The sequence below is a fragment of the Lathyrus oleraceus genome, chromosome 1 (assembly GCF_024323335.1).
Source record: "Lathyrus oleraceus cultivar Zhongwan6 chromosome 1, CAAS_Psat_ZW6_1.0, whole genome shotgun sequence".
Taxonomy (NCBI): domain Eukaryota; kingdom Viridiplantae; phylum Streptophyta; class Magnoliopsida; order Fabales; family Fabaceae; genus Lathyrus; species Lathyrus oleraceus.
Window position 1 is genome coordinate 426268716 of NC_066579.1, and position 10196 is coordinate 426278911.

Consider the following 10196-nt stretch of genomic DNA (forward strand, 5'->3'; position numbering starts at 1 on the left):
GCAAATACTTCAAGTGAGAGATCAAATGCTTAATCCAGTGGCAGCTCTGAAAACTCTGAAGGCTCTGAAGGTGAAGGTGATACTTCTTCCTCTGATTGATGGTTCCCCCCCTCTGTGTTGAAGACTAAAGATGAAGACTATGTGGTTGTTGTTTTGGAAGCTGTTCTGGATGCTGTTATGACTGTTTTGGAAGCTTGGATGTTTTGTTTCTGTTGAAATGTTTGTATTTTGTGGCAGTCCTTACTGATGCCTTGATGTAATATTTGGGCTCTTAATGAGTTCTATGGATTTCTAATTATCTCAACTATTACAACTATGTATAATTATGGTATGTATCTCCTAGCATTTATGTTTTAGGTCACCTTTGGTCAATTTTGACTAAAAAGGGGGAGAAGTGATTATGTGGAGAGCTGGAATTAAATATGTGGTTGTGGAGATCTGCAGTGTTGATGTAGCTAGCTAGGCTAAACAGATAACAACTGATGATGTCGAATAGAATGATGTTCTATGATGTTTTGTTCTGTGATGTTGGAAGAGATGTCTGATGTAGGACAGAATGGTGTTCTGTTCTATGATGTTGGAGGAGATGTCTGATGTAAGACAAAATGGTGTTCTGTTCTGAGATGTTGGAGGGGTTGTCTGATGTTCTGTGCAAGCTCTGTGTTGTACAGGTGATGTTGAAGGAGATGTCAGAAGGAGGTTCTGAATGTTAACATGTTGAAGGAGATGTCAGAAGGAAATTTTGAATGTTAACATGTTGAAGCAGATGTCAGAATGACATTCTGATTGTTACAGGTGTTGTGGTTACAAATGCTGTTATTATCAAAGAAGATGTTTGTTGATGCACAGATTTAGGGGGAGAAGGAGTACCCTTGTGCATTTGTGTGTCTTACTAGTTGCATCCATAACTAGTAATTCTGTTTTTGTTGCACAGATTTAGAGGGAGGAGAAGTACCCTTGTGCATGTGTGTATTACTAGTAACTAGCTAGTAATTGTGTTGCTTCTGCTGCTGATTAAACTACTGTTATGTTGTTTAACTGCTGATAGTTTACCTTGTGAACAAAAAGGACAGATATATCTTTTAGCCAAAATTTGCCAAAGGGGGAGTTTGTTGATTATTAGTGTTGGCAGCAATTTTGGTAAAACAAAGAGTGTTCACAAGATGTTATGTGTGATGTCTTAACATGAGATATCCTATGTACCTGCTGGAGTTCAAGAACATGTTCATGCAGGATTGTTTCAGAATGTCATACACAAGGTCATGGCATTTGATATGTGCGTACCTGCTGGAGCTTAAATGAAAGACATGTTCATGCAGGATTGTTTCAAGATGTCATACACAAGGTCATGGCATCTGATATGGTTGTACCTGCTGGAAGTTATAAAAGGAATTACGGAATTATGCAGGATTTTTCCAGGATGTCAGACCCGATGTCATGACATCATGTACACAGAACATTCAGTATGGATGTCTGGTGTTTTATGATTGCACAATTAATGGCAATCTATGTATGATTGAAGATTTGATTTGCAGGCGCATTCAATCATTGATTACAACCTGGTTTACTTATTTTACAAGGAGATCTATCCAGCTGTTATGAAAAGATTTAATTGGAAAATAGATTTAGGGTTTTCAAGATGTCCAAGCCCAGCTGAAAGCTTCTATAAAAAGGGACTTAGAAAATCTATTTTACAACACAACCAATACTGAGCGAAATACAGAGAGAGAGCTAGGGTTTGTGTCTTGTTTAGTCGTGAGACTTGTAAGCCATTCAAGTCATCCATTGATGATTGAATTGGTCTGATTTGTGGTTGTAATTTGTCACTCTAAAGCTGTTAAGCAAGAGTGTGTGTCTACTTGATCAAAGCTGTGAAGCAAGATCAAGTGTGTGTCTTCTTGATCAAAGTTGTTAAGCAAGATCAATAGTGTGTCTTCTTGATTGAAATCGTGAAGTAAAATCAAGAGTGTGTTATTGAAAAGTGTTTTCTTTTCTCAAGGGATTGTTGCTTAAGTTCACAAGTGTGATTGTAGGGAAGTGAGTGGATTCTCATATCTAAGAGTGCTTAGGTAGAAATTGCACGGGTAGAGATTAGGTAAGAAAGACTATAACTTGTTGAAGTGTACGGAGAGTCTTTGAACTGATTCTATTTTAGTGAATTTCCTTCCTGGCTTGGTAACCCCCAGATGTAGGTGAGTTGGACCGAACTGGGTTAACAATTGCTTGTGTCTCTTGCATTATTATTCTCTATCTTTATCATGTTTGCATTACTCAGATATTAGTGTCGTGACATTACCTTCGACATCTCATATCTGATACCAGAATTTTATTCTAACAAGGTGATTCAAGTGCTATTTAAATTAAATGGGGGATTTTCAAGATTTTAATTTGCAAAAAGTAAATTGCATAAATAAATTGTTGGAAAATTGATCAGATTATAGGGGATTAGGTTTTGCTTCGAATCTCATGTATGTCATTGTTGATGTAGCGTCTATTTACCCTTACAATGATTAATTCAATTATCACAGAGGTTTATCTTAACCATTATATCCAATCTCTTGGTGCATAACTCATTATTTTAGACTACAACTCCTCAAACTCTTAGGCCAGTTGGATAGTTTAAATATACAATATTTTGGTGCGTTATGAAGGTGAGAAAATACACAAGAAAGGGGGGATGAATTATGTATGCCTAAAAATATCTTTTCACTTCTGATTCTGGATCATCGGATTCTAAACCATGTTCAAAGTGTGTATCAGCAGAGAAAAGTTTACTTTCTTTTCTTCAACTCTGTTTCAGAACCTAAGGTTTCAAACTCAGATTCTGATACGAGTAAGAGGCTGAATCAAAATTGAGTTTGACTTCAGAGATCGTTTGCACAGCAGAATGTAAATGAAAAAGTAGATAAATATACACATAATATATCTTAGTTCCTCTCAAACCGAGAGTAGTCAAGTACCCTTGCAGCATAAGAGTTTTTAACTATAATCCGACTGATTACAATTGCTTAAGCCAGCTGCTTAAAACTTCCTGCTCAATCGCACTTGATCGATACCTCATTGCCTAAACACCATGTTCAAGACTTCTTGCCTTAAGATCATATTAAGGACTTTCTGCTCAGTCACCCTGACCGAGACTTCTTGATTTGTCCGCAAGCATGAGACTTCAATGCTCAAGCACCCAACTCGAAACTTCCTGATATGCCTGCAAGCATGAGACTTCAATGCCTAAATAACCCATTCAGGACATTCTGTCGCATCTAGAAAAATACGATCCCTCGCGATTGTCGCAGAAAAATTGATTCGAACAGAGTCGCCACCGAACTTTATTTATTCCAATGAAGGAATAGGAAAATATCGATAAAACCTTTAAAAATATAGAAAAATGGTCTTCGCAACCATATTCGGGTTCGGGAGTCGATTACGCAATGGGAAGGTATTAGCATCCCTCATGTACGTTGTATTCAACGGAAACCTTTTAGTTAAAACTTGCGATTTGAATGTTAGTTAATGCTATTTGTTTTCTTCGAGTGAATAAGGGATTGAAAGCAGGAAAAGTATGGAAACCCTAAAAGGGGAAAAAAGGGAGGTTTTTTATTAATGTGTTCGCCAAGATTTCTCAATCTCGTGCCTACGTATCTTTATGGTGCAATAAGGAAATCAGAGCATTCGTAATTCGAGGAACTACAGTTCGTTGGTGTCTTTTAATGAACAACTATTTAGATCGCACCCTAAAGGCTAAATATTGGCTTGTCTACTATCGGTGGAGGCTTAAGCACTGGTTTATTATGCGCGTTAGAAAGGATTGGACAATGTTCTATATGAAAAGAGTTAAGTTATTGGTCGCACGGGGGCGAGAAATTAAGTTTAGTGTATTTGGTATTTTGAAGGAACGACAAAAAATTGAGCAATATGACACACACCAATCGTTCAATTACTCGATGAATAACAAGGTGAACGCCTCCTATTCCCTTTTTGTTCAAATTATTGTTGAAAGTTATTTATGAAAATCGAATATGCGCAGTAGTGAGACAAGCGCCTCTCACTTGCTTATTCAAGGAATAACGAGGCGAGTGTCACCCATTCCTTTATCCAAGTTTATTTAAAGTATTTTAATCGAAAGACGAAAATTTGAGCGATATGGCGAGCGTCAATCATTCAATTATCCGAGAGATAGTGAGGCGAACGCTTATCATTCTCTTTTTCATCCAAAGTTTAAATTATAAAAAGAAAGTTCTTAGAAGTTATATTAATTTGGAAAAAAGACTTGAATTCACATCGATATGGACTTAATCGGGTCTAGAGAAAAAACTGCTTGGTATTAGATCAAGATTTTTATAATGGAGTCATAGTTACCTTAATTTTATCGTACACTTACTCATTTAAATTTGCGGTAAACAAATGAGTGAACAATAATCAAACATAACATAAATAATGAAAATAATTTACTTCTAAAATTACCGCTTATTTATTTAATCTCAATATATATTTATTTGGTTGATTAATGTTTATCCAAATAATTAAAAGAGTAATTAAAATAAATTAAATAGATAAGCAAGGAAAGGAAGAAAAAAAATATTTTGGTTCATGTTATTGTTAACCATCACTTAAATGTTGATTAGTATCAATGTTATATAAAAAGGTAAGCAAATCAAATAAACAAAATCATAAGGAACAAACTCAATAACCCAATTTCAAAAGAAGAAGTAGCAGGTACGAGGGTGCAAGAAGTAAGACATAAGATTTTGAAAAATGTACTTGATGTTGATCCAATACCTTTTATCTTAGTATTTTTGAAAGGTTAATTTTAATGGTCATTTTGTCTTTTTGGATTAACAATTATGCATCAATTGAAAATAGAATAAAATAAACTAAAAAATAAAGTAATAAAAAAAGTTTAAAAAATAATAAAATGGAGGGGACACACTATTAATGCAAGAGGTAAAAGAATTTTAAAAAAAACTAAAGGAAATAAAAGAAAGAACAAAAATAAATAAATAAAGCAATAATAAGAAAATAAAAAATAAAAAATATATACAAAAGACAAAAATAGGCTGAAAATTGAGGGTGTGGCTAGGAAAATGCTCTAAGTCCAAAGAAGGCAGCCTCACAAAGGTGCATTGAGAAATTAGGAGGTGTGAGTGAGACTTCATTTTCTCCAACCTCATATTTGGTCACTATTGTCGTAGCAACAAAAATGAAAGAAAATGGATTCCAAACGTAAAAACATCATAAATTTATCAAATTTTCACGGAATTAAACAAATAAATAATGAAAGTTTATATACTCGATCTCATGAACACAATGGTATATTCAAAATCAGCAAATAGACAACAAAAATTTTCGAAAATCAACAAAAATATAGCAACATATATTTGCTTGATTTAACCATTTTATCCACCCTCATGACAAACGAACTATGGATTCATGCTCGGGGTGATATTGTGAAGTTATTGAATATATCATTTATGTAAACAAACATCAATTTTCATTTGACCATTTTTGTTCATGGAGGTTCAAAAACACTTTAAACTCTTGATTTTGAAATCAATTGAGTTTCCATACAAAAATGGTGATTATTAAGGTACTAAATAAATAAAGCAAAACTAAAAATGCAATAGATATTAAATAAAGAACAAGCATAAGAGTTATTTAAATAACAACAAATCACTTTTGCTTATGGAGGTTCAAGAACACTTTTCAACTCTTGATTTTGAAATCAATTGAGTTTCCATACAAAATGGTGAATGTTAAGGTACTAAATAAATAAAGCAAGATTAAAAATGCAATAGAATTAAATAAAGAACAATAAGAGGTATTTAAACAACAACAAATCATTTTTGCTTATGAAGGTTCAAGAACACTTTTCAACTATTGATTTAAAATCAATTGAGCTTCCATGCAAAATGATGATGGTTAAGGTACTAAATAAATAAAGTAAGAGTAAAAATGCAATAGAATTAAATAAAGAACAAACATAAGAGTCTATTTATTCAATAAAAAGAAAGAAATGACTTGAAAGAAAATGAAGAGAAAAATAAAGAGAGTTTTGGCTTAGTTTTTGTGAATGATTGGTGGTGTCATTTGTGAATGAAATGAGGTTTATTTATAGGTTATAGAAAGGATAGTTTAGGAATTATGCAAAGAGTGTGAATGTATTTGAAAAACTTATTTAATTAAACAGTGAATAATCATGTAATATATGCATGAAATACTAATGTAGTATACAGGGTCGGTCCAAAACATTTCGAGGCCTTGATCTAATCTTTCATGTTGAACTCTAATAAAAAAATATTTAAAAAAAATTAAAATTTTATTTAAATTGTAAATAATATTAAAAGATATAATAAAAAATGATTATAAAAATATAATATTTTAGTCTTGAACAAGATTATGGTAGAATCGAACTCAGGTTATGACCATCAAAAAACATTGATACACTTCCATCCGGCCAATACATAAACATCTTACATATATTTAATAAACAACCTATATAATAAATATTTAATGTATTTTTAATATTTGAGGCCCCCAAATTTTTGAGGCCCTGTGCGGTGGCATACCTCGCACATCCACAGGGCCGGTCCTGGTAATATATGCATGGAATAATGATGTAATAAATGAGAGATATTTTGGACCATCTAGAAATATTTATTTTAATTTTATTATGCATGAAAATAATTAATAAAATTCAAATAGATATTTTGATAATAAATCAAATGATCACGAATTTATGTTTTTCAATATGCATAATGAAAAAAATGCAATTTTAGTCAATTTCTTCAACATGTAAAATATTGACTTTATGTTGATTTTTTTACTATAATGCATATATGCATGATTATGGTGACTGTATTTGATGATAAAAATGCATATGGCTAAAAAATATAAAACTTGACAAATGGACATGTATCGAATAAATTTGAAATACCCAAACAAAATTGGGGTATGACAATTGCCCCTATTTAATTACCTTGAACCAGAAGGTATGAATGACAACAGTCTTCGTACATTCATGGTGAAAGATAATTAAATATGAAAATATCCAAATTTTGTTCTTCGAGATGTAAGGAAAGAATGCGGAAAGAAAATGCAGTGAGAAATATAATGAGAAAGGTTATCATAAGGTAAATGAAATAATCAAGACTCTCTGAGCATTATCAGAACAGTATCTTGGATGACATAATCGAGATATTCCAAAAGGGAATGTGATATCTTAATCGTATCTAAGATTCTCCGAGGATACTAGAGCAATATCTTAGAAACAAATGAGATTCTTTAGATTAATAAAACAGTATCCCAAACATATGAATGAGATTCTCCGAATCAATAAAACAACCTCTTATATGATATAATCAAGATATTCCAACAAGGGGAATGATACATTAATCGTATCTAAGACTCTTCGAGGATACTGGAGTAGTATCTCTAAAACAAATGGGGTTCTTCAGATAAATGAAGCAGTATCTTTAATAGATAAATGAGATTCTCTGAATCGATGAAGTAACATCTTATATGATATAATCGAGATATTCCTACAAGGGAATGATAACTCAATCACATCTAAGACTCTTCGGGAATACTAGAGCAGTGTCTCTAAAACAAATGAGATTCTTCAGATAAATGAAGCAGTATCTCAAAAAGATAAATGAGATTCTCTAAATCAATGAAGCAGTATCTCAAACGTTCACCTGTTGGAGGGAAATAGTTCAGAAAAGACTCCTTTTTGGAGGAGATTTACTGGCAAAGCTCTGTAGGGGAAAAGCTCATAAGAGACTTTTTAGGATATCCTCTGCTTGAGGAATAATGATAGCAAAGATATTGGGGAATATCATTATCAACCATAAAGCTGAAGAAAGACTTGCCGGGAAATAATTCCACGAGCATATGCAGGGTAATAACACTACTGCTTTGAATGAGGACTGACCTAGATACTTGTGATTGACCCTGGATCCTGAATTATGTTATGTTTGATGTTTTATATGACACTCCACTTTGGATGGAAGTACTTATGCATGTAATGACGCATGAGATGCATGTAGTATGCAGTTGTTGGGGATATTTAGGATGTGCATGCAGGAATGTGAATGATTTCTTTTTATTTTTTATAAGGCTATGCATAAGTATGTTGATGATTGATATGATTTCATTTTTGAATATTCCTATTTGGCAGGAAAAACATTTATGAATGATGCATGCGATGCACGTGGGAATGCAAATGGGTAATTGAGCTTTTGTAGAGTTTTTTCTTGATCGTCAATGATCTTGGACTTTGAAGGTGAGCTTCGAGATGAAAACTGGTGAAAAAGATTAAACTGCCAGACAAGAAATGGACTTAAAGGATAAGTTACCATACGAGAACTGGTGAAAAGTATTAAAATACCAGACGGGAACTGACTTTGTTTTTGTTTGTCAGACGGGAACTGGCTTTGTTTTTTGTTTCTCATACGAGAATTGACTTTTTAAAGTAAGCTACCAGACAATAATTGGTTACGAAAGATAGAATACCAGATGGGGACTGGTATCAAAATAGGTATAGCTGGGGATTGTACTTCTAAGAGAGGTCACAAGTCCCTTGTTTATGTTATGCATGCATGCTTGTGGATGCATGTTTTGAATTGATGCATGTGTTTATGCATGATGTCTTCTTGGGGATGAAGCCTCTTTTTATGATATATACAATGGATGTATGAAATTGCGAGAACCGATGTTTTATAATATTTGACCCTCCAACTTTGGAGATTCTGATGTCTGAGAATGCACTGTGTGACTTGAAAGGAAGAGACTTCCGTATTGATCAGGTTGTGGCTATTGATCAGAAACATGGTGACTTTCTTGGAACACATTGATGGAATCCTACGGTTCCTTTGATGTTTCAAAGTAAAATACGTTTTCAAAAGCTTTTTATTATGTCCGATGTTTCAATGCATTATTAAAAAATAACTAACACTTTGTAGAAAAATTTTAAAAACAAAGAATAAGGCTCGAAAAACAAAACTTTATTTATTGAGAATTTGACCGTAAATGGGTGAGATTACATGAGGAAGCAATTCCTGTAAGAGGATATTGCCAAAAAAGTGAAAAATGGAAATACAAATATTATTTATGTTCCTACTGAACCCAACACATGCTACTATCCATAGGGCTTCAAGGTCATAATACTTCGCTTCTGAAGACGATGATCAAAATTGCTTCCGTTTGAGTTCCTGTTGTAGTATAAACTCAAGTGCTACAATCATATGTCTTTTTGATATCCCTAATTTTTGCATAGACCTCTCTTTTCGAGTCTTAGTCCACAGGGATGATATACCCTTTCTTGCCTAAGCCTCCCTTTTGGGTTTTCGACTTATCAGGTTTTATTTTTTGTAAGTCCCTAATTTTTACCAAGATTGCTCTTTCGAGTTTTCAATTCAACGGGATGCCCTAATTTTTTCCAAAGTCTCCCTTTTGGGTTTTTGACTTAGCAGGCTATTTATCCTCTTTTTCTAGGCATAATATTTTTTGATTGCGTTGGAGTTCACTGGTAGTGGTAACTTCCCTCATCCATGGTTGTAATGATTAAGGCTCCGCAAGAGAAGGTCTTCTTCACGACATATGACCCTTCATAGTTTGGGGTTCATATACCACATGAATATTTGTGGATGGGTAATTTCTTTTTCAACACTAAGTCGCCCTCTTTGAACTGACAAGGACAAAATTTCTTGTTGAACGCTTTCTTGAACCTTTGTTGATATAATTGACCATGACATAATGCAGTTATACGTTTCTCTTCTATGAGGTTTAGTTTGTAAAATTTCGTTTGTACCCATTCCACCTCCTCCAATTCGGTCTCCATCAGGATTCTTAATGACGAGATTTCAACTTCAATAGGAAGTATTACCTCTGTGTCTTATACCAGTGAGAATGGGGTTTCTCTTGTCGAAGTATGAACTGATGTTCTATAGCATGTAGTAGAAAGGGGAGCATCTCGTGCTAGTCTTTATAGGTCTTCACCATCTTTTGGATGATCTTATTGATGTTCTTGTTTGCTGCCACTATAACTCAATTCATCTTTGGTCTGTAAGGTGACGAGTTATGGTGTTTAATTTTTAAACTCTCGCATAACTCCTTTATCATCTTGTTATTCAGATTCAGCCTATTATCAGTGATAATCTTGTTGGGAATGTTGTAGCAGCAAATTATCTATTTCTTGATGA